The sequence below is a fragment of the Lithobates pipiens genome, unplaced genomic scaffold, assembly GCF_037356315.1.
Source record: "Lithobates pipiens isolate NorthernLeopardFrog02 unplaced genomic scaffold, aLitPip1_a1.2 Scaffold_13, whole genome shotgun sequence".
Lineage (NCBI taxonomy): Eukaryota > Metazoa > Chordata > Amphibia > Anura > Ranidae > Lithobates > Lithobates pipiens.
The window spans coordinates 305,905,478-305,929,753 of NW_027507718.1; positions in this window are offsets into that span (position 1 = coordinate 305,905,478).

Genomic DNA, 24,276 nt, shown 5'->3' on the forward strand with positions numbered 1-24,276 from the left:
CAGTCTGTGGCTAGATAGCTTAAGTAGAGGCAGCAGTCTCTTGAGTCCATCATTTTCATCTCTCTGTGACTCTACTTTCTACTGCTATCAGATCATTTTAGTATGCTTACTATTTAACAGATGTCTTCTGGTTGGTCAAGTAATACACAAAGTGCTATTCCTCCTATCTTCTCATGTAGATATGGGTGGCCCTTAATAATTTTGAAAGCATCTATAATGTAATGGTCATGCTAACCCAACTCTCAGGCCCTGTGACACCCTGGGGTTGATTTACTAAAACAGAGTGCAGGGTCAGGTAGCCAGTCAGTTTCTACCTTTAGATTGTTCAATTAAGCTTTGACAAAAAAACCTTGAAGCTGATTGGTTTCTTTGCAGAGGTGCATCAGATTTTACACTGTCCAGCTTTAGTAAATCAACCTCCCTGTGGATTGAATGACTTGCATCATTCAATTTGGATGGATGCCAGGACTGGTCCACAGAGTAATGATTGTTCAGGGGATAGTACCACAGAGACGAAAAGCATTACAGCCAGGGCTGAGTTTTTCATATTATGAAAAGGGGAGAATGAATTTCAAAGGGAATAAAATGATCCTGCAATTGAAATCCGACCACAAAGGTTTTGACCCTACAAATGTTAACACATAAAACTGGTATGCAGTATGATTTCTCACAAGGCTACAAAAAGTAAATGTGTCATAGAAATCACCAAAGAATTTGCTTACCATGCTTACAGAAGGAAAAAAAAGGAGGCGTAAGTATAGGAATTTATCATTACATAATGCAATTGCAAATAACTATAAATAGTGTGTTATGTACCGTGTAGTAGAGTCTGACGTGTAGGAGGAGACCTATAGCGCACACACCGCTGTCCGACTGGTGCCTATGTGCGCATGCATGCACCTCCATCCTGTCTTAGTAGATCCCTGACATAGTGTATGTGTTTTCCTTCAGGGATTTTTACAGTTTCTTTTAGAGATTTTGATTCAGGTTTATTACCATTTAGGTGACATACGTTTGGACTCCTGAGCAGGTGCTGTTCAGCAAACCACCCATTTTAAGTGAATATCCATGTGTACACTATAAGGTTGACTTACTAAAACTGGAGAGTGCAAAATCTGGTGCAGTTCTGCATAGAAACCAATCAGCTTCCAGTTTTATTTCTCAAAACTTAGTTGAATAAGCTGAAGTTAGATGTGGGTTGGCTACCATGCACAGCTGCACCAGATTTTGCAGTTTCCAGTTTTAGTAAACCAACCCCTATCATGGTTAGGCTCAACTCTGCGACCATGGTGTAGTAAATAAGAATATAGTAGCATTGTTTGTACTAGATTGTGAGCCTATCAATGTAATAGAAAATGCACATTTTCTTTAGTAAATTTAGTAAAGTCTAGGAAAAAGTCCTTATCTGCATGCTTGTTCCTGGAGAAGGTTTTCAAAGTAATGAGGTGAGAGTGACAACATTTCAGCGAGACATTTAGCATTTTTAGAAGCAAAGGTCATCAATGACAGTCCCTATGATTCTCTCATGATAAGTTCCTTTACTTTACACAGGGCAAAAAGTGCTTTAGACAACACAAAGCCCTTCAGTTTCTTTGCAAAGAAGCTCAGAGTAGGAAAGGAAGAAGTAGTACAAGTAGTCAATTAGATCATAGATCATACTGATAGAAGAAAGTAAAGTGATTAAGATATAAGCTCATCACGTCGCTGCTTTCCCTTTCACTCTCTAGTCACAGGCCTGGGGGTGAGTCTATGACAGCAAGGGTTTAGAGAAAGTGGGTTCAATAATGCTGGTCATCATTCAACCCTGAAGAATTACGACATCTTGTGGCAGGAAAAGTACTGCCAGGGGCAGCGCTGGATTAAAGAGTATTGCAGTAAAACCTGCTTTTTTTTTTTTTAATGGGTTATCTTTTTTATAATTGACTGAAGTTCCACTTTAAGTAATGAATAATAGCCCTTTAGGTGAACAGCACATCCACATGGTGGGAGTTTGCAGGTGTGATCTTCTCAATAAAGACATCTCTTACCAACATTATTTCAACATTTTACAATGATGGATGAATTTAACCTAATGCAATCCTCTGTGCTTCTGTCACAGTATTACTGCTGTGGCCAAGTTACTTGCAGGATCTTGGGCCTGATTTCCAGCAAGGATGCTATATGCATACAGTTTTTATTGTTCTCTTGTTCTCCCTGTTTTTACATAGGTTTCTTCTTACAATGCAATAAATACACTGATGAGTTAATTGACCCTAGTAGTGTTATATAAGTGCTGTAGAGAAGTTAAGTTGTGTAATTTGACTCATTAATGTTACAAGGTATCAGGTGTGATTGGGAAGCAGGTGTGTTACATTTGGCATTATCACTCTCACTTTCATGGCAAAGAACTCTTTGAGGATCTGAAAAAAAGAATTGTTGCTTACATAAAGATGACCTAGGCTATAAGAAGATTGCCATGACCCTGACACTGAGCTGCAGCACAGTGGCCAAGACCATACAGTGGTTTAACAGGACTGGTTCCACTCAGTTTCATATCCAGAGGTTGTCTTTGGGAAATAGACATATGAGTGCTGCCAACATTGCTGCAGAAGTTGAAGGCGTGGGGGGGTCAGCCTGTCAGTGTGCCCAGACCATACACCGCAAACTACATCTAATTGGTCTGAATGGCTGTTGTTCCAGAAGGACGCCTCTTCTAAAGATGTTGCACAAGAAAGCCCACAGGCAGTTTGCTGAAGACAAGCAGACTAAGGACATGGATTACTGGAACCAAGATAAATGTATTTGGTTCAGATGGTGTCAAGTGTGTGTGGCGGCAACCAGGTGAGGAGTATAAAGACAAGTGTGTCCACGATAAGCGAGGGAGCCAGCTAGCCTGTTTGCCGTATCATAGTGCCGAAGCCTCTGATTTTTTGGAAGGAACATATGCACAGCAAGTGCCCATATCTGAAAACATTTGCAGAGAGTATGGCTACACCATATGTGTCCATTTTCAAGAACTGACCTATCATGAAGAGCATCACCACAGACGGGTATGTCCTATCTTCTAGACAGCTATAGGAGCATAGTTCTTCTTGCAAATATAGAGGATTCTACAGCCATTTCCCTGGATTTAGTCTGGACTACATATCCACACTAGTAACATTGTTACAATTTGTTCCCGCAACATAAATCTATTTTTATAGACCTTACCTTCAATTGTAATTGAGAAAATTATGTCTAATCCAGATCTTCCTGTTATGGCTATTTGATTGTTCAGGCTGACAATTAGACCTACTCCCTCTCTCCCCCTTTTTTTCCATCAGTATTTTGCAGAATTGAGTCTTCCAGGGACCCTTGCCTGGATACCCATGCCATTAATTATTAATATTATTTAATGCATATATGACACGTTGGTCTCGGCATGGACATCCAGACATAGAACTCTGGCGTCCGGACAATTGTTTATTTGTTTTATGGTTATGTTTTGTGTTTGTTGTCTTGTGCTACGTGTTGCCATATCTAGAGACTATCTGACATAGTAGCCTCTGGATATTTGTCATGTTATTAGTATCACTATTACTACCTCCCAAGTGTGTCTTGACTACAGTCAAGCATGGTGGTGGGAGTGTCATGGTCTGGGGCTGCATGAGTGCTGATGACACTGGGGAGCTACAGTTTATTGAGGGAACCATGAATGCCAACATATATAGTGACATACTGAAGCAGAGCATGCATGATCCCATCCCCCCAGAGACTGGGCCACAGGGCAGAAATCCAACATGATAATGACCCCAAACACACCTCCAAGACGACCACTGCCTTGTTAAAGAAGCTAAGGGTGAAGGTGATGGACTGGACAAGCATGTCTCCAGACCTAAACCCTATTGAGCATCTGTGGGGCATCCTCAAATGGAAGGTGGAGGAGCGCAAGGTCTCTAACATCCACCAGCTCTGTGATGTCGTCATGGAAGAGTGGAAGAGGACTCCAGTGGCAACCTGTGAAGCACCGGTGAACTCCATGCACAAGAGGGTTAAGGCAGTGCTGGAAAATAATGGTGGCCACACAAAATATTGACACTTTGGGCCCAATTTGCCAGTGGTTTAGACATTAATGGCTGTGTTTTGAGTTATTTACACTGTTATACAAGCTGTACACTCACTACTTTACATTGTAGCAAAGTGTAATTTCTTCAATGTTGTCACATTAAAGGGTATAGTAAACTATTTACAAAAATGTGAGGGGTGTACTCACTTTTGTGAGACACTGTATACACAAACTAAATACATAAAAATACATCCATGGGGCATTGGGCCTATGACTTTTTAAAAGAAGCACATGTACAAACCATTCTTCAGCTAGAGAAATCTTGCTTATTTGAGCAAAATTGAAAATTCTACCTGAGTATCCATTCTGGAAGTTCCAACAGATGTTTGATTGGCTTATGATCCAGTGACCAATATTGTAACAGTATGTGGCAAAAGGTTAATCTACAAAACACGCATCATTTGACTGCAGAGGCGTTTGTTCCAAACATTGCTATTATAGAGTAAAGTGTATTTCTTAAAGGAACACATTTTGTTGATGTACAGCTGCTAAGGGCATTTGTTTTGGCAGTACATCATACCAACAGCACTATAGGGGTTACACTCAGTTGTTAGACATTTGCCACATGTACATAATCTCCTTTACTCTGCTGCTTGTAAGAACAGCAGATTCCAGAAATAGGCTGTCATTAGGGAATTAAAAAGTATACCTGAGCAGCTTGACAAGTAGCAAATTATTGCTTGGTATGTGATTTAATTGCAAAAGCAATTCTCCATTCAAGTGTTTCATATACCAAGCCAAAGAAAAAGAAAACACAAGTACATTAAATGAGATACATGGAAAGTAGGCAATTTTCTCGAAAATGATTGGTGTAAAGCATATATTAAATCACCACGATATTCAATTATTGCTCTAAATGGCCACCTTTAAATTCAAATTTATAGAGGATATATTTCATCCCTATGTATTTCAGTGTGCGGTGCATATTTTTCCATTACACGTTGAATATCTTGTGAATTATTAACAAAGCAAGCAATATTTACCACTGCGGCCAAGCTGAACATTGTACCAGTGCCCTATAATATTTGTTGAGTAAGAGGCCGTGTGAATATATATCTTCTCTACTGTACTCAGTGAATGGAAAAGCGATGGAAGCTGGTGACAGTGTAAAGGCATGGGAAAACATTTTTCTTTCACTGTAAACTGCTAAAGTGACAGCACAGCTGCTAAGAAAATTACAATTTTTACAGCCCTTATTCAGACTGGCAAAAGCCCAGCTTTTTGGGTTCTCAAAATGTTTCCCCTTACTTTAATCAGGGTGCACAAAATATCTGTTTTATCTATACTACAGTCCTAGACGAAAACATATGTTGCCACCTCATCCCAAAGACTATATATGGACAAATAAATAAAATAGGGACTTTAAAGGTGCAAATAAACACTTAATAATTAAAAAAAAAAAAACATGATTTATTATAAATTATTCAAATTCTTATATGTTTTGTATAATTATGTGTATTCTTTTTTAAAGAACTCATTTCATTAAGCCCCTGAAGAAGCGTTCATTTGACGCGAAACATGTCAGGCATAGGATCCATAACAGCATCTCACCGATTTGGATACACACTATATCCCAACCTATAATTTGACAAGGATTTCTTAGTCAAGGATTTGTATGATGTGCTAGTATTTATGGACTTGATATGCTGTTTAATGGTTCTTTGAAGTATTTCTTCTAATGTGTTTTTAATGTAATTTTGTATTGTTTGTTTGTAAAAAAAATTTTTTTAATGAAATACCTGATTTTCTCTTAGTGCCTATAAAGTCCATTAAGTCCCCCAATTTTTTCCTTGCATTCAGCTATATTGGACGTTGGCACTCTCTTTTATCTCTAACCAGTTTGGGATATCCACTATGGCCACTTCGTGTCTACTGATATCCCTCCCTCCAATCCCTGTTCTCAATGTTGTAAAACCATTTTTTCAAAGATACATATATGTCATTGAATAAAAGTGATGCTTCCACTCAACTTCGCTGATTATTTACACAGCTTCTTTAGGAGTATATGCATCAATCAAAATTAAGCAAAAATAATAATAAAAAAAATGTACATAATAACCATAAACAACTTTTTCAAAGAAAAATTATAATAATCACATGATAATTCAAATAATAACAAAAATAATACAAAATGAAAGTGTACATACTAAAGTATTCACTTCAGTTGTGCTTTTAGTAGTATTACTAAAACAAGAGTTTAGTTAAACAGAATAGGCGGTTCAGACCATATCTGATAATAACAGACTTAACGTTAAGTTCACTTTTGAAAAACAAAAATATTACATGTAGATATTTTTGCGGCTTGCATTTATTATTTTTATTTCTTAGGAGCAGGCGCTTGCACACACTGCCTAGAGCTCTCTGCCTGCACCTCTGTACACGCAGACAGTTCCTGAGCTGTAGGCAGTGTTAATCATCTACAAGTGTGCTGATCAGGGGTGAGTGGGGGGGGGGGGGTGCTGCCTAGTAACATGTTAGGCACCTGTTACAGCCTACGTACAGGTGTAACATGTAACATGTTATTAAAGATTAACTTCTCTTTGAATCAAAGTAAAAAATAAATAACTAAAAAAGGTTGGTAAGGCAAAATGACAAAAAAACAACTACAAGAAATAGACACTGTGACAATCAGATAAAAACAATACCTGTGTGACCAATCTGAGATCCCAAGGCCCTGATTATGCCAAAGTGTAAGCAAAGAAAACTAGGTCTTTGAGCAAACACAGCAAAGTACTAGAAAGGTTTATGACCAGGAGACATCTCATCACAAGTGCAAGTCTGGGTCAGTCCTCTGAAAGGCAAGAGGTCACGTCCCAGGCACAAAGTTCCCCACTCAAGACAGCATCAACTGGATCTGAGGCCTTCTCCCTCTACTGAACTTTGCCACTCTTATGCACTGTCCCTCTGCAGCTCAGTTCACAGCATTGCACATTGCTCCCAGCAGCACAGCATAGTCTTTCCTGCAGCAGCCAACTTTCTGGAGCTCAATTAATCTTGATGTTGGTTGTTCTATGTGGGTGAGAAAAATGTGGACCTTTAATCATACAGCTGTATTGGATACAGTTTAAAAAAGGATAAGAGCCTGTATTGTGTGGTCCTAAAAAAGTAACAGCAAGCTTGTTAGGATTAAATTGATTAGAGCTAATTAGCCAATTTCGTAAAGTTCTACCTCTCCTATAAGATGGCAAGAGAGGGGCATAACATGTAATTTTATGTATTTATTATGGGCTTTCAATAAATTTTATATGCAGCAATCCATATATACAGTTGTGGCTCGTCCATTAGGGGAGCACAGGAGCCGCCCCCCCATCCATGCGTTCGGACCCCTAATCTATATGCAGGGTGCCAGCACATGGATTCCAATAGGGGGGTGTTTTTTAAGCACGTGATTAGAGTCAGAGGCTCTAATATTCTTCAAAAAAGGGTGGGCTCAAGACACAGAGCACTGCTCTCCAAGTCCACCCAGTTGTGTGAGAATAGCGAATGAACGTTCGCTGTTCTCACACTGATCCTCCTTCCAGCCAATCAGGAAGCAAGGCCAGTCACCCAATTGGCTGAAAGGACAGGCTATCCTATTGGATGCCTAGGAGGAATAGGGAGGAGATGCACAGTGGAAGCCGCAGTGATGCAGAGGAGGAGAAGACTCCCGTCCGCCGCCCGTGGGACCACTGCCTGCCCAGGAACCTAGATGGGGTAAGTGCGGGGCTGGATGACCATCCACGAGACCCCCAGGGGGAGTGGGGGACCTGAACGAGAGGGAGTGGGGGGAAATGCCACCAGCCGACCGGGGAGGTGGTTGTTTCCCGCCACCCCCCCCAAAAAAACACCACCTGCCACTGACTATATATACTATAAATACTATGTACAGTATATCTCACAGTTCCCATACAAAAACATGGCCAGGTCTACAAAATATCTGATGATTTCTAAATACATCTTGGTGTGGCCTTTTCCTTCATTTTGTTTCCCTACTAACCAAATATGTAACAACTTTTCAACTGTAGATTTATGAGATTAAGATATTTTGTTAAAATACATTTGGGATCCCCATGTCAAAACTTGTTCTTGCCCATGTGTAAAAATCATCTAGGCTGTTCTGTGGCTAAACAAGGAGCATTTTTTTACTTATTCCTGATTGGTAACTGTATTTGTCCTTAGGGAAGGCATCAAACCATGCAATATGTTGGTTTTATGATAGGACCTATGCAATGCCTGGAACGTCTCCTAGCACTGTAAGAATGTCCCACTGGGGGCTGTTAAACATTTCGCTACCACCAGGTTCTGGAATTTTGCTCTTTAGAATCACAGTGTAAATTCATATACCAAGATGTGACAAGTAACATACGTAACTGGTGTATATCCAGTGCAACTGGTACCAATTACTTATGTTATGTTTTCCTCTGCCTTATGTAACATCTATCCATTATCCTTTGTATAATGTCTACTTGTATTTTTGCTTCAGTTTTGATGGCTGTCACCACTAACTATGTATATATATCTATAGATATATATATATCTATCTATATATCTATCTATATATCTATCTATACATATATATATATATATATATATATATATATATATATATATATATATATATAATTTGCAACATAAATGTAGATCTATTGAATATTGAAGCCTTAGTCCTCCATAAATGAACAGTATTTGCAGGAGTAATTACTTTAGAATTCATGTGTATAATGATGCTGTGCTGTTGCTATTCAAATATGTGGAATATAAGCAGATGCACAGACCATAAGAACTCCGCTCAAGAAATCTGACAAACATGGAAATGTTCATATTATTTTTCATTCTTAACCTTGGTACCTACTCTGTGACCCTTGGGCTCAGCAGCAAGGGCTCTGATTGTTGAATGCTTACTCTGACCTGATCACCATGTGAATTGGAACAGTATAAGTTAAAGTATTTATGAACCTTAACTTCCCTTGTGACTTTGGTCATGTGACCTTGGGAAGACCAAGGGAAGACCTACGAAAGCTTCTTTTCTGCATTGGGATCTGAACACTGTAAGAATTGAGGCTTGGTACTGCACTATAGACACTGACAGCACTGATGCACTGTACCTGAACTGCCAGAATTGATGAAAGTGAAGTTAAGATATGCATTATACTTAGCTCTACTAAATGGATTGGCTTATTTCTTTTACACATCTTTACTTTTACTCTGCTTTTTATTCCCTTTATTCTTTACTATATGTTTGCCTTATTTTTATAAAGGATTTTGTTGCAGAAATATCAAATGTGGAGGCAATTATTTTCACATGGGTTGCAAGTAGCATAAATGTAAGCACACTGATTTGTAGAGGGGATACAATGGTAGTGGTCTCTAGCAGTCCCATGTAACATGTTCCTAATCTCTGACTGTCTTCTGTACTATGCATGCAACCACATTTTGTATGGGGAGGGACTATAGATATGTAAATACAGTACTCTTCATCTTTTTTTTTTTTTTTTTTTTTTTTTATTAATGTTTTTTTTGTTAGAATATACAACAACAAAATCAGAAACATTACATGCCGAGGGCACAGCGGCAGGGTGGGCATACAAAATAGAACTGTCAAATGTGGAAACCACTGTGCCCAGTTAAAGAGAAAGAATCAGCAATCACTGGCACATCAGGCCCTACCGAAACAATAGGCAGGGAATACAGAGTACCAACTTGTAGCTCACTGCGTTAGTAACAAACAGAAGTAACAAGAGAAGAAGAAGAAAAGAATGGGGAAGTAGAAGAGAGAGAAGAAAAGGGAGGGGGAAGAGGAGAGGGGGAGGGGAAGAGAACAGAAGGGTAGGTAGATTAGCATCTCAGCTTCCAGGGCAGCTCACCTTGTGTCCTCCCGAAGATGCCAGCGCTCCCAGACCACACCGTGCTCGTCCAGCTTGTAACTTCCTGGATGGCTTGGCCATCTTCGGGTGCGATAAGCCAAGCAGGAAAAATTGTGGCGTAAAGGGTAAAGGTGCGTCAAAGAGACAGGTCAATAAGTGTCGGACCGAAGTCCAATAGGAAGCTATTAGGGGGCACGTCCAGTAGATATGGAAGAGAGAGCCCCTGTCACGCTGGCATCACCAACACCGGTCGGAGGTGGAGGGGGTATATTTTATGGAAGAGGTCCGGGCTCTGATACCAAAAATAGAGGATCTTATAAGAGTTTTCTTTATAGAGAGTGCACATCGAGCTTTTGGCTGCCTGCCTCCAGACTGTCTGCCACGCCTCCATTGGAAGTACCTCCCCCAGCTCTCTCTCCCATCTCAACATGTATGCGTGTTTGCCCTTCGTGTCCATTGGGATTGCATTAAGAAGTTGGTATATGTCAGATATGAGACCCCTACGGTTACGTCCCTTGAGTATTATCCGTTCAAACAAAGTCGGAGGGGAGAATTGCAGGGTAGGGGCTATAGTCTGGGCAATGTGTCTGATCTGGAGGTAACTAAAGAGGGTTCAGCTTGGTAGGTCAAATTTGGTCTGGAGCTCCGGGAACGGCAGCAGCCTGCGGGTTACAGGATTAACCAAGTGGCCAAAGTGTAACAGATTTCTAGAGGCCCAGGGCCAGGACATCTGGTGAGTGAGGCTGACTGGGATTTCGGGATTGTAGAGAAATGAGTTCATGACAGAACATTTAGATTGCAGTAGCCCGGAGCTAGACAACCTGTGCCAGAGCTGCCGAAAGTGGGACATCGGACCCAACAGTCAGTCGGGAAGCACCGTCACCTGCATGTTCCATAAAAGGCTGTTGGGGTGAATTGGGGCCAACCATATTTTCTCAATTTGCGACCATTTATTGTAGGACAGCTGCGGGAACCACGCAAGGATCCCCCGTAATTGGGATGCCTGATAGTATTTCACTAGAGTCGGGAATGCCAAGCCCCCATCAGCCCGGGACGTGGTCATAATGGAGCTTGGTATTCTATGTTTCCGATGGTTCCATACGTAGCTCAACGCGTCCACTTGAAGTTTCCGCAAGTTGGCATAGGGGACGGGGATGGGTAGAGTTTGAAAGAGATAGAGGAGCTTCGGCAAGATAACCATCTTAATAGATGCGATCCTGCCCAGTAGAGAGATCCGGTGGGGCCTCCATTTTTGGAGAAGGGCTCTTATTGAACTGTACAGGGGCGGGAAGTTGGCGTGGTATAAAGTACTATAGGAGGGAGTAATATAGACCCCCTAAGTATTTAATGGAGGTGGCTTCCCATCTGTAAGGGAAGGTGGACTGCTTCATCTTTATTCTCTTCTGCTCTGGTTTGTATCATGCAACAATTAAAGGACAACTTCAGCCTCTACTTTTTTTTCTACAAATTGAGACCCTAGACCATCCTTGATGGATGTCGCCCAGCCTGGATTTGGGCTTTAAGCTACCAGTATCTAGATAGACAAATAGATAATCAGCTTACAAAAATGGTAGCAGTGCAATAGTAAAAAACAAAAATTGTGCTGCATTGTTCTAACCTGGCAAGATACACCTGTATTTATTCATTATAAAACAAATTTATTACAGCATCAGGGTGGAAACCCTGACAAATGTAAATGAGAGTTTCAGGCTTGAAACCCTAATCATCAACATAGCTGGAGTGTGATAAATATGTGTGGGAAGTGATAAGTTGGGAATTAGCAAAAAATATTCTCCACAGAGAGCAATGGGCTTCAATAAAATGAATGATATACCCTGCCTAAGCAGTTGTAATGCAGTGTACACACGATCGAAAATTCGGCCAGCAAAACACCAATGAGAGCTTTTGGTTGGAAAATGTGATCATGTGTATACTCGGCCAGCAAAAGCTTAGGAGCATGTTCTCAATTTTTCTGTCGGAAAAAGTTCCTATCCGAAAATGCGTTCGTGTGTATGCAATTCCGACAAGCAAAAACTCACGCATGCTCAGATTCAACTACGAGATGGAAGCTATTGGCTACTGGCTATTGAACTTCCTTTTTCTAGTCCAGTTCTACGTGTTGTACGTCACCGCATTCTTGATGGTCGAAATTTGGTGTGACCGTGTGTATGCAAGACAGCTTGAGCGAAATCCCGTTGGAATTCTGTCAGGAAAACCATCAGAGCTTTTTCCGACCAAAATTCCGATCGTGTGTATGCGGCATAACATTTGTCATATTAGCATCACACTGAATGATAAAAAAATGAGTTTTTATTTATATTGTGTGGTAAACAAAAGGAAAACAGACCCTATTCAGTTTAGATAGGGACAATAAATGTATATAAAAAAATGCAAATATGGAGAGCTAATATGCCCTGAATGTTCAAAAAATCCACCAAATCATTTACTAGACTGAACAGATTGAACAGAGAACCAATATGTACTGTACTTGATTTTTTTTTATTTGCACTAACAACCAAATTTTCAGGACAAGATTTTGGGGTGTACCCCCTTCTTCAAGGTCTAAGCAGTACTGATACACAAAGTTTTAGGAAAATATTATTGTACTGTTTGGACTTTAAAAAAGTGGGTACATACCAAAAAGCTTGTGCTGAAAATGTGGATATGTTAGTGCAAATAAAAAAGTATCACAGACATTACTCAATTGTTTCTGCTGCAAGTACATAATGCCACAACCACTTAAAGACTTTAAATTAATACTCTAGTGTTGATTTACTAAAGGCAAATAGGCTGTGTACTTTACTTTGCAAAGTGCAGTTGCACTCAGCGAGTGCAGCTACTCCAGGGCTTAGTAAATGACGTAAAGTTTCACTTTACAAAGAATACCCAATCACATGCAAGGAAAATGAAAGAAAAATGCATTTTTGCTTTCACATGATTGGATGATAGAAGTATGCAGAGCTTCTGCTCATTTACTAGGCTCTGGAACAATTGCTCTTGCAGAGTACAATTGCACAGTCTATTTGCCTTTAGTAAATCAACCTCTCTGTGTACCTGATGGAGATCGTGCTGGAGAATGGGCTTCACTTGCACCTCTTGTCCAACACCCCTGATAGTGATGACAGGGGGTGTAAGGACACAGAGTGGCATGAGGGCAGCGCCTGCTGGTGTTTGCAGAAAGCAGAGGACCATAGATCATCAAGCAGGAACCAGGAACTGGAAAATGGTGACATAGACAAGATTATAGCCAGGACACAAGCCAGAAAGTTCATCAACAGCCAGGCAGCAAGGGACAGGAACATTAGGCAGAAGCAAAGTTAGAATACAAGCTGAGGTTGGTACACAGTCAGGCAGCAGGATCAGAACACAAGCCAAGGTTGCAGCGGGCAGTCAGGCATAGATCCAAAGACAGTTCAGGGGCAAGCTGAGTCCTAAACGGGGTATGAGGGTAAGGAAGGTCAAGGCTCAAGTTAAGCAGGAACCAGCGGAATATCACTCAGCAATTCATTCATGTCATACCCAGCATGACTAGGCTGTGTGATGCCAGTGCTTGTACAGGATGCAATGAGCCTTTGCTTGTTATTGATATGATTTTATAAATTGGTTTAACTACTTGCCGCCCACCATATAGCAGAATGATGGCAGCAAAGTGGTTTCAATATCCTGACTGGGCATCATATGACGTCCTCAGGATATTAATCCACTATGCACCCCTATGCATCACGGCTATCATTGTTAGGGGGTGTCAGTCTGACACCCCACAACATGATCTAGATAAAGAGTCTCTGATGGAGACTCTTTACCATGTGATCAGCCATGTCCAATCACAGCTGATCATGATGTAAATAGAAGAGCCGGTGATCGGCTTTTCTTCACTCGCGTCTGACAGACGCGAGTAGAGGAGAACCAATCGATGGCTCTCCTGACAGGGGAGTCTGTGCTGATTGTTTATCAGCACAGCCTCCCCTCGGATTCCGCCCAGGACCACCATAATGCTGCCCAGAACCACCAGGGATGCCACCACACCAGTTATGTCCGCCTAAACCCCTCGGGAAATGGAAATCTGTGCCCAGGCAGCTGCCAATCAATGCCCAGGCAGCTGCCAATCAGTGACCACCGACAATGCTTATGACTGCCAGTGCCACCAGGGATGCCCATCAGTGCCTCATATCAGTGCCGTGTATCAGTGCCCATCAGTGCTACGTATCAGTGACCAGCAGTGCTGCCTATAAGGGGCCAGCAGTGCCGCCTATCAGTGCCCACCAGTGCCCACCTGTGCCACCAATGAGTGCCCACCAGTGCTGCCCATCAATGCCCATCAGTGCTGCAGATCAGTGCCATCCATCAGTGCCGCCTACCGATGCCCATCAGTGCCGCATATCAGTGCCCATCGTCGGTGGCCATCAGTGCCTGATCATTGGTGCCACCTTATCGGTGCCACCTTATCAGTGCCTGTCAGTGCCTCCTTATCAGTGCCCATCAGTGAAAGAGAAAACCTACTTATTTACAAAATTTTATAACAGAAACAGAAATAGAACCAAAACTTTTATTTTTTTCAAAAGTTTCGGTCTTTTTTTATTTGTTTAGCAAAAATCAAATACCACCAAAAAAGCTCTATTTTTGGGAACAAAATTATGGAAATTTAGTTTGAATACAATGTAGCATGACTGTGCAATTGTCATTCAAAGTGCGACAGAGCTGAAAGCTGAAAATTGGCCTGGGTAGGAAGGTGTATAAGTGCCCTGTATTGAAGTGATTACTCATGACTAGCATCAGGGAAGCTAAATGCATGCATCTTATATCACTTTTTTACTTGCCTTGGATACATACAGGCCCCATCTATTTCAAGACCCTCCAAACCTACCTTTTACATCCATACTCCCATATTGAATACCCTATCCCCAAATACGAGTTTATTTCCTTTGTATTTATTAATGCAGTGATTGATAGATTCACTTTAACCACTTTCAGACCGGACCAATTTGCTGGTCAAAGACCAGACCACTTTTTGCGATTCGGCACTGCGTCGCTTTAACTGACAATTGCGCGGTCGTGCGACGTGGCTCCCAAACAAAATTAACGTCCTTTTTTTCCCACAAATAGAGCTTTCTTTTGGTGGTATTTGATCACCCCTGCGGTTTTTATTTTTTGCGCTATAAACAAAAATAGAGCGATAATTTTGAAAAAAACGCATTATTTTTTACTTTTTGTAATAATAAATATCCCCCAAAAATATATAAAAAAACATTTTTTTCCCTCAGTTTAGGCCGATACGTATTCTTCTACATATTTTGGGTAAAAAAAAAATCGCAATAAGCGATTATTGATTGGTTTGCGCAAAAGTTATAGCGTTTACAAAATAGGGATAGTTTTATAGCATTTTTATTAATAATTTTTTTTTTTACTAGTAATGGCGGCGATCTGCGATTTTTATTGTGACTGCGACATTGTGGGGGACCCATCGGACATTTTTGACACATTTTTGGGACCATTGTCATTTATACAGTAATCACTGCTATATAAATGCAGTGATTCCTGTGTAAATGACACTGGCAGTGAAAGGGTTAACCAGTGGGTGGCAGTGTAGGGGTTAAGTGTTCCTAGGGGTGTGTTACTAACTGTGGGGGGGTTGGGCTTTCATTTAGTGTACACTGATCTCTGCTCCAATCACATGGAGCAGAGATCAGCGTCACTAGTTGCTAGGCAGAATGGAAAAATGTTGTTTATACAGCATTTCCTCCATTCGGCCGCTCCGTGAGACGATCGCGGGGATGCCCGCGGCGATCGAGTCCGCGGGTCCCGCGACCGGACTCACGGGGGTCCCGACCAGCGCGGGAGCGCGCCGCCGATGGCACGGCGGCAACGAATATTGGACGTACATGTACGCCAATATGCCTGCCCGTGCCATTCTGTCGACGTACATCGTCGTGCGCTGGTCGGGAAGTGGTTAATCCACACTCATCAAAGGTTATGCTTCATTTACTATACCTGTTCAAAGTGATTAGGGATGAGCCAGATGTTCGTCTCAAATGTAAGTTCCAGTCGAACATCGGGTGTTTGCCCGTTTGCCGAACAGCGAACAATATGCAGCGTTCATGCAAATTCAAAAGCCACGGAATGTCATTAAAGTATATGGGATTCTAACATGAAAAACCAAAAGTTATTGCCATAAAAAGTGTTTGGGAACCTAGGTCCTGCCCCAGGGGGCATGTATTAATGCAAAAAGCGCAAAAGAGCAATCACTTGTAAACAAACCGGCGTCATGTTATGACGCCGGTTCCTCCCTCCCCTCTCTGTACCGATCGGTAAAGCGGAGGGGGAGAGATCGGTGTCAGCAGCGCTGTGGGCTGGATCTGCAGTACTCACATCACTGCTCATGACAATTAACCCCTCAATTCCCTGCCAATACTCTGCAATACCCAGCAATGCCCTGCCGATACTCTGCAATGCCCTGCCAATACTCTGCAATACTCTGCAATGCCCTGCCAATACTCTGCAATACCCTGCCAATACTCTGCAATACCCTGCCAATACTCTGCAATGCCCTACCAATACTCTGCAATACCCAGCAATAATCTGCAATACCCAGCAATACTCTGCGATAGCCTGCAATACCCCGCCAATACTCTGCAATGCCCTGACAATACTCTGCAATACCCTGCCAATACTCTGCAATACCCTGCCAATACTCTGCAATGCCCTGACAATACTCTGCAATACCCTGACGATACTCTGCAATACCCTGCCAATACTCTGCAATACCCTGCCAATACTCTACAATGCCCTTACAATACTCTGCAATGCCCTGACAATACTCTGCAATACCCAGCAATGCCCTACCAATACTCTGCAATACCCAGCAATAATCTGCAATACCCAGCAATACTCTGCGATAGCCTGCAATACCCTGCCAATACTCTGCAATAAATGTCCATACCCAGCCATACTCTGTGATACCCAGCCATACTCAGTGATACCCTGCAATACCCAGCCATACTCTGCAACACCCAGCCATACTCTGCAATACCCAGCCATACTCTGTGATACCCTGCAATACCCAACCATACTCTGTGATACCCTGCAATACCCAGCCATACTCTGCAATACCCAACCATACTCGGTGATACTCTGCAATACCCAGCCATAGTCGGTGATACCCTGCAATACCCAGCCATACCCAGTGATACTCTGCAATACCCAGCCATACTCAGCCATGCTCAGCCATACTCTGATACCCTGCAATACCCTGCAATACTTGGCCATGCTCAGTCATACTCTGATACCCTGCAATACCCAGCCATACTCGGCCATGCTCAGGCATACTCGGTGATACCCTGCAATACTCGGTGATACCCAGCCATGCTCAGCCATGCTTGGTTGTACTCAGCCTCTGTATGTTGCCAGGCTGTGGAAGTCTTACACATGTGGTATCACCGTACTCGGGAGGAGTAGGAGAATTTAATTTGGGGGTGTCATTTTTGGTATGTACATGCTATGTGTTAGAAATATTGTATAAATGGACAACTTTGTGATTTTAAAAAAAATGCATTTTAACCACTTCCCACCTGCCGGCCGTCATATGATGTCCTTGACTTTGTGCGGGGATATTTGAATGATGCCTGTAGCTACAGGCATCATTCAGATATCAGCTTTTTCAGCCGGCGATTCCCTACACCATAAGAACAATCATAGCAGCTGTTCCACTGCTTGATAGTTCTTACAGGAGGTGAGAGGGGAGGCCCCCCTCCTGCCAGCCCCCCGGTGCTTCTACCGTCTCACCAATACGATCAAAGCCAGAATCTTTTTTTTTTTTTTTTATTTCAGGCTTCCCAGTCTAGAGGTGAGATGTGGGGTCTTATTGACCCTATATCTCACTGTAAAGAGGACCTGTCATGCCATATTCCTATTACAAAGGATGTTTACATTCCTTGTAATAGGAATACAAGTGATCAAAAAATTTATTTTTGGGGAATTTTTTTTTAAACTAAAATAAATAAAGTAAAATGAACAATAAAAAACAAAAATTGTAAAGCGCCCCTGTCCCCATGTGCTCGCACGCAGAAGCGAACGCATAAGTAAGTCCCGCCCACATATGAAAACTGTGTTCAAACCACACATGTGAGGTATCGCTGCGAACGTTAGAGCAAAAGCAATAATTTTAGCTCTAGACCTCCTCTGTAACTCAAAACATGTAACCAGTAAAAAAAATTGAATGCGTCGCCTATGGGGATTTTTAAGTAGCGACGTTTGTCACCATTCCACGAGCGTGTGCAATTTTGAAGGGTGACATGTTAGGTATCTATTTACTCGGTGTAACTTCATCTTTCACATTATGCAAAAACATTGGGCTAACTTTAATGTTTTGTTTTTTTTAAAGCGCAAAACATTTTTATTTTTTTTTTAAACGCGCAAATACCGTGCAAAATAAAGTTACAATGACCACCATTGTATTCTCTAGGGTTTTTGCTAAAAAAATATATATCATTTTTTGGGGTTCTATGTAATTTTCTAGCAAATAAATTATGATTTTTACATGTAGGAGAGAAATGTCAGAATTGGCCTGGGTGCTCCAGAATGCCTGATGGTGCTCCCTGCATGTTGGGCCTCTGTATGTGGCCACACTGTGTAAAAGTCTCACACATGTGGTAGCGCCATACTTGAGAGTAATAGCAGAATGTGTGTTTGGGGTGTAATTTGTGATATACATATGCTGTGTGTGAGAAATAACCTGCTAATATGACAATTTTGTGAAAAAAAAGGAAAAAAAATCTTGATTTTGCAAAGAATTGTGGGAAAAAATTACAACTTCAAAAAACTCACCATGCCTCTTACTAAATACCTTGGAATGTCTTCTTTTCAAAAAGGGGTCATTTGGGGGGTATTTGTACTTTTCTGGCATGTTAGTGTCTCAAGAAATGAGATAGGCCGTCAGTACTTCAGGTGTGATCAACTTTCAGATATTGGCACCATAGCTTGTGGACTCTATAATTTTCACAAAGACCAAATAATATCCACCAATTTGTACTTATTTTTACCAAAGATATGTAGTGATATAAATTTTGGCGAAAAAAAAGAAAAATTACTAATCTGCAAAATTTTATAACAGAAACAAAGAAAAAATTTTTTTACAGAATTTTTAGTCTTTTTTCTTTTATAGCACAAAGAATAAAAAACCAGCAGTGATTAAATACCACCAAAAGAAAGCTCTATTTGTGTGAAAAAAAAGGACAAAAATTTCATACGGGTACAGTGTTGCATAACTGAGTAATTGTCATTCAAAATGTGAGAGCACCGAAAGCTGAAAATTGGCCTGGTTATTAAGGGTGTTTAAGTGCCCAGTGGTCAAGTGGTTAAATATTGTACCTGAGGTGTCTCCTTAGTATGCCTGTAAAGTAGCGCATCTTTCCCATGTTTATAACAGTACCACAGCGAAATGAAATTTCTATAGGAAAAAATGTAATTTAAAACTATTCGCGGCTGTAATGTATTGTATTGCAATATAGATAAATATCACTGAAAAAAATGTCATGGGCTCACCTCCCCAGTCCATTACCAGGCCCTTTGGCCCTTTAGGTCTGGTATGGATATTAAGGGGAAACCTGCACAAAAAGTGTCAAAATGTTAAAAATGACAGTATACAATTTGGGACAAATCCTTTATAAAAAAAAAAACTGTCCCGCGATGTCCATTCAGCTTTGATCACAGCGTCCGGCGACCCGATAATTTTTTTTAAACTGGAAAAATGCCACCTCCATGGGATGTGTCACCTCCACAGCCACATTTAAAACTTTTTTTTGCATTGATACATGTCCCCTGGGCCAGGACCCATGTCCCCATTTATGGCAATAACTTGCATATAAGCCTTTAAAGTTAGCACTTTTAATTTTTCATGTTCGTGTCCCATAGACTTTAATGGTGTTCGAACAAATTTTTTGCCTGTTCGCGAGTTCTGGTGTGAACCGAACCGGGCGGTGTTTGGCTCATCCCTAAAAGTGATTAGTTCCCAATCCAATGATTTAACATATAGCTAATCTAAATTATCTGTGTATATATCAGCTTTAGAGTAGTCTGAAATCAGCTGGACAGAGCTACTATCCCCAACAATGTATGTAACAGAAAAAGGTTACATCTCGGCAAAACTATTTTTTTATGTTTGAGTTTTGTAGTGTAAAATAAAAATCAATGCTTGTTAACATGACAGTTTTACCTGCTATTCCTGAATGTACAATTGTTCTTTCGGTTACATCTTTAAATTCTTGCACATCTGTATTGAGTACTTGCTCCGATGTTCACTTTACACAGCTATGTTTGTTCTTATAGCGGGCCCTTTCTTAACTGAAAAAGGCTGTGCACAAAAAGCAACAATCTAACCAATGTTAGTCTCATGTAGGCAAAGAAAATAGAGTTATAAACTCTAATCTAAGACTTTATTATTCCTGAATTTTGTTTCATGCACAATTTTCTCATTCCAGCAGCCTGCAAACATTTTCTTGGAGAACATGCTTAATCTAGAGCTGTATTGTTCGTAAATGCATTGTTTTTCATTACGTATTTACAGCTTAAGAGTCTTTGCCAGTTGTGATGTCTAAGTTAAAACTAAGTTACATGTTGAGTTTTTTTCAACTTAGATGACCTAATTATATACTAAAAAGAATAAATCCTAATTATTTTAATTTTATGTAAACCTGTTTAAGAACAAACAGCACAGCATGAGTCATTTTATCTCCTTAATAATGGATGGCTACTTGTTAATCATTGTACTGCTAAACCAGCGGGAGTCATTTTCAAGATGAATAGTTATGTCACGTCAATATTTTACACTTCATCTTCCTTAAGTTAAAAAGCACTTCATGCATACCATGTCTAAAAATGAAATTTTATAGTAATGGATAGAATTAAACAAACCAATCTGCAAAAACCAAGTTCCCACTCAACCAATTTGTGGATAGTAAATATGTACAAATGAAGATGAACAAATGTCATAAAATGCTCTCTATTTGCAGTTTATCCAAATTACTCCACAATTTTTTTCACCATTTTTTTGCCATTGTTTTGTAGCCCTCTAGCCACTTCACTAAAGGATACCAGAATCAGTAGAAGACTATTTGCTGGTAAACTTTTTTATATTACCATCCTATATGTCCTTATTTTTGTCCCTCTCCAACAACAGCTCAGAACTGATGATCGATGAGCCGTGGTTAGTGACGATAATTGAGCTAGAGGAATCATGTGCCCAGATAAGCAAGTAAGCTGTTATCCTGTGCTATTGTGAATTGGTGCTGACTCTGACACTATCTGACTTCGCTAGTGACACTTATGCAGAGATCAGTGATATTACTGTACACTGTCACTGTACAAATGACTTGCTGGGTGACAGGGGTGATTAGGAGGGCAATCAAATGGTTAAATGTGACCCTAACAAGTGTATGTGTGCTGATTTTACTCACAGACTGACTGGCTTTGCTTCTTAACATCAGCTCTGAAAAGTAAGTGAGGTTACAAAGCAGAACAAGCTAGATCTAGGTTGTGTGTTTACTAACACATACCGATCTCTGTGCTGTGGTTGGCCATAGTCATCAGCAAGTTTACAGCCAAAATCATTGGCTGTGAGCCTGCTGGCAAACTTATGCTGTGTCCAACTACAGCATGAGAAGCAGGGGGCACACACGACTGTAAACCAGGAAGTTCTACAATGGTGTAGGGCCAACCAGCAGTAAATGTTAAACTGCTGGTCGGCAAGTGGTTAGATGAAAATTAGATTTGAGTGCTTCATAGCGAGTAGGGGGGGGGGGGAAATATAAATATAACATCTGGAATGCTGAAGTTGGGTTTAAATGTACTTATGTTAAACAAAATGTGTGACCACACAGGAGTGAGATAAATAATGGTGCTTTTGCAGGCCCTTGACTTGACAGGAGCTGTTTGGAAAAACCATGCTGCCAACCATGTTGATTTAAAATCTGCTGCTTCCTCATTAAGTGAAGGTGCACATTTAAAATAATTTACAGTGCTGTTTATTTTTAGTGGTCCTTTTGCATTTGTAACAAATGAGGTATACTTGCATTGGCCCACCTAAAATGTTGTCATAGGGCATTGTAAGACTTCATTCAACAAAGGTTTTGAAAATGAGTTTTAAAATAGAAACGCTGAGTAAAATAACTTGGTCCACGGACTGTGAGAAAAGTGCTTTAAATGTATAGCTCATTTGATTTGATAGCAATAGTTTTTGCTAAGCCAAATATATATCAGAGAAATCGAAATAGGTTAGCTATTTCTTCAGTTAAATATTTACAATGTAGGGTTTTATGCGCACGTTCCATATTTTGATCTGTACAAACGCTTTGCCAGATTTAGGGAGACATTATTTATACTATCTGCAGTGATAACATCAGTTCTTTCAGCTCCTCTCGCACCTCCTGTCTATATTGCTCACTGTCAGTATTTAGTATTAAACTCTGTTGTTGGAAAATGGTCGGAACTAATTTATCAGGTGAATGTTTCAAGCACAGTAGGATTATTCATATCAATCGTCTTTACACCTAACTCTTCCATAGATGTCCATTCATTTCTAATCACAACCAGCTGCTTCACAGCAGCTATTCACGTGGCATAGGTTGGAGAAAAGCCACAAAGTGCAAAACTATATTTGTGGGATAAATTCCTCACATTATTGTTATTATTGGAAATGTCTGTGGAAAGAACTATAATCCTGTGGTTTGTGACACATTTTTAATGTAGTCATGATTATTGGATGTTTCACTAAAATAAATGAGAACTTTAGCTGGGTATGACAATTTGACAAACATCTGTTCGGAATGTACATATGACTCTGTCATCAGATTTGGAAACTTATGTAGGTCCTGGAACAACTGAATATTTATTTATTACAGGGACTTATTTGGCACAGAAATTTTACACAGCACTTTACGTATATATTGTATGTAGCGATACCCCTGAGAGAGCTGCTTAAGTTGTTCAGTACGTTACTCTGCCTCTCAACCCTAATAACAGCCTCAGCCTCCTCTGGCACACCTAGCAATAGTGTAAGTGCAATGACCAATGACCAAATGCACACATTATGATAAAACACTGAAATTGTCTTTACTGCAATATTTCTGTGGAAGAATAACAAATAGTAATAGTATATAGTCAAGTAATCAACTAGAGATCAAAAACGGAAATTTAAGAGCAATATAGCTCTCAATCCTATATTCAAACTGCTTTCAGGGGATTTCAAACCTGAGAATGTCCCCAAGAGCAGAGGCACACTTTAATGATAAATAAAGCACAATATAACACTTCAAATTAGATTGGTTACCTCTACTCAGAATTAGGGATTGGCGAATGGTGTGGCCGAGCATAAGTTTGGGCCAAACTTTCGTTGTTCTGATGTCCGGCGAACATCTGAACAAATGGGTCGTTCAACCATTTGTTCGGCCCCCTGAACTGACCACAATGCATTGCGGCACTGAACAGTGCATTGCAAGACCTGATTGGCTGAAGTAGTGAAAGCTTCAGCCAGTCAGGGCACAAAGCACTGTCAGAGTCATGATTGGACACTATCATCATGACTTTATCCAATCATGGCTCATTCCTGCCCCACGGGTAAAAAAGTATTCTTTCAATGGCAGCCATTTTCAGTGTGATTTCAGCATTGAGAGCGATAGAACTGTTCAGTGCTATTGTTTAGTCAGTGTGCTATACTGTGATATTTTGCTTCAATTGTCAGTGTAGAATATTAGCCTAAGGGATTGTAAAGTTTTGTTTTTTATTTTCTAATTTGGTTCTTTAAGCTAGTGCATTGTTGTTGTTACCTTTTCCTTTGATTTCCCTTCTAAATTTATTTTTTCTTTGTCTGAATTTCTCACTTCCTGTTCATCCTCTGTCAGCTTGCCCCTATCATCCGAGCCGTTCTGGCTGGGGGTTAGTCAGCGTGCTCGCCCCTCCCTTGGGACTACATCCCAGCGGGGAGACGCTGAGTACTTTCACAGGCACGGGAGGCAGGGAGCTGCGGGTGTGTCTATGACACTGTAGATCTGCCTCCCATGCCATGTTATTGCAATCAGAATGACAGCCTTTACTCTGCCCCCTTTATGCTTATTCAGTGTATGGGTAAGCATCAAGGGAATTGTAGTTTGCTTGAAGACACGATGTTGCTATGCGGAACACGCTCTAAAAACCGGAAGAATAAAAAACATATGCATATAACAGGTAAATTGAAAATTTCTGCAGAAATAACAGTTATATTCCTTATCTATGCTGCATATAGATCAGATATTGATTTAGTGTCAGTCTAGGGATTGTGTGAGTGTAGTTAGGAGGACCATCATTCAGCTTTGCATAGTGTTC